The 2297-nt window shown below is 40.7% G+C and overlaps 1 long non-coding RNA gene across 1 annotated transcript; it reads left to right on the top strand.

Annotated features, from left to right (window-relative positions):
* Nucleotides 1-907: 907 nt before the first annotated feature.
* LOC123414273 lies at nt 908-1651 on the top strand. Its single transcript, XR_006614280.1, has 3 exons — nt 908-966; nt 1048-1300; nt 1422-1651. It is a non-coding gene; the product is annotated as an uncharacterized LOC123414273 (long non-coding RNA).
* The last annotated feature ends 646 nt before the right edge of the window (nt 1652-2297 follow it).

The following is a 2297-nucleotide window of genomic DNA, read 5'->3' as shown; positions in this document are numbered from 1 at the left end:
AGTAATAAAAAAAGATAAAAGAAAACTCCCACATCTCTGCACATCTTTGCCCATCTGCACATCTCGAACGCGCCGCCCGCCGCCGGTGTCGTCGGAGCCTCCGCCGTCGGTGCCGTCGGAGCCTCCCCTCCGGTGTCCCACATCGGAGTGCCGCAGCCGTATCGGCCGCCTCGGCGCCGCGGCCTGCAACGCCATCCCGTGCTGGACCTCTTCTTCTCTACTTCCCGATCTCGCTGTGGGGATATCTAGGCATCGGCCGGAGAGGAGGCGACGGAGGAGGAGGAAGGTGGCCCAAGTTCACGTTCTGTTGCTGTGCACGCATCAAGCTCGCTCACGTTCTGTTGTTGTTGTTGATCCAACGCCCAGGTGCACACAAGGTATTTGAGATAATTCTCCTGAACTTTTCTACATCGTTTTACTTTCCTTTTGTGTTTGTGCTAGATGTTCTACATCGTTTAATACATGTACATTGACTATATGTATGTGCTAGATGAAACTCTCCCGGCTACTTTCCTTTTCTACATCGTTTGAGATAATTCTCCTGAACAATCATTTTGGTTTGACATTGTGCAATTTGACTATGTTGGAGAAGCACCGAACTGATTAATACATGTAGATTGGTGCTATATAGATACACTAATTACTGGCACTTGCACAATAAGCTAGTTGTACTCCGAGAAGGAGTGTACAACTTGGTTCTGTTCAGTTGAGAATGGATAAGAGTTGGATGCGAGCAGTAAGGTCTTCCGTCGAGTATTCTGAAGGAACTAGCAACTTCATAAATTTGCTTTTCGTACATGAGCAAAAAAACAGCAGGATTCTCTGCCCTTGCAAGATACCCAGCAAAAATGTATGATACATGACACTTTGCTAACTCATTTGCGTTGTTCTTGTATATGCAACTATTCTGAACTCTTTTTTATGCAGATTATGCAAACAAATGATACTACCCTGCTGCACTCTAAGGTACTATCATAGCTCATAGTTGTTGTTTTGTGCTCATATTATGTATAACTATACATGATTTTTATTTTTACCTAATTGCAGGTTTCTAGTGTTTGTAGTCAGATGTCATTCAACAATAGCGAGAATGTGGATCCCAACAAAATAACTACTCGAACTCAGGTGACCAAGCATCAGACTGATTGCAGTACTTTAGAAGGTGTAGTGAGGAATACCCTGAAGAGAAAGAAAGTTTTCGAGACAACAAAAATGAGAAAAGATACTCAAGCAATCTCTCCTACAACCAGAAACAACATACTTAGGAATTCGGGCACGGAAACATGAAAGATGGTCATAGGTGAGTTGTACGTGCCTTTTTTATGTAGCGAATTAGAGCATGAGGTTTACTGGCCCTTTTTTCTTGCATGCATGTCTGTGTAACACTATTACATTGCTGAGAACATTCTTTGCTTTTGTAGATGCCTAGAAATGCCGGTACACTCCTGAAGGTTGAAGTTGAAGGTGACACACCGCTGATTGGCTTGCTCTTGTCTGTGTCCGTCTATGATTGATTGCATCAAGCTGGAACACTTCTTCATATTGTTGTCACAACAGTAGGCAGTGTACATTTCTGTTTGTGATTGATACTTTGATATTGTTTCAGAATTTGTGAAGATGTTCTGATGGTCATGCTTTACATTATTCGCGTGCACGATGATACTTTTAGATGATGCAAGCCTCTCAATCTTGTTTTACTGTTGTATGTGTGTTTGGACAGATCGAGATGCAATTTTTTGAGCTTGTTGTAATAGTGTTTTATCATATTTTTATTATGCATGTGTAAAGTTTGTGGTATTCTTATGTGCCACACAAACATTTTAGAGGCAATACAAAAGATGCCACATAATGGTTTAGAGACATTATTTAGAAATGCCACAAAAATGTTTTGAAGGCAGTATGAGAGATGCCATGCATAATTTGTAGAAGCACTATGAGAAATGCTACAAATAGTCTTTGGAGGCATTCTGAAAAAATGCCTTTAATTTAACTTGTTAGCGTTCTAAAAAAGTGCCTGTGTGTTGATCTTTTAAGGCGTTTTAAAAAAATGCCTTAAATTGAGCTTGTTGGCGTTTTAAACATGCTTGTGTGTTGATCTTTGAAGGCATTCTAAAAAAATGCCTTAAAAGACCTTTTCCTTCGTGACCATCTCTAGCATATTTTGGAAATGCCTTCTTTTCTCTAAGTTGTCATTATATGGGCTTTCTGAGGCATTTTAAAGTGTCTGCTATTAACGTACGTGTTGTAGTGATGGAACGTGAAATGTATTATGTGCGAAGAAATGTGCGGTGCCTTTA

The sequence above is a fragment of the Hordeum vulgare genome, chromosome 1H (genome assembly GCF_904849725.1).
Source record: "Hordeum vulgare subsp. vulgare chromosome 1H, MorexV3_pseudomolecules_assembly, whole genome shotgun sequence".
In the NCBI taxonomy this organism is placed as follows: Eukaryota; Viridiplantae; Streptophyta; class Magnoliopsida; order Poales; family Poaceae; genus Hordeum; species Hordeum vulgare.
The sequence above is the reverse complement of the archived record's forward strand: the minus strand, read 5'-3'. Positions and strand labels throughout refer to the sequence as shown.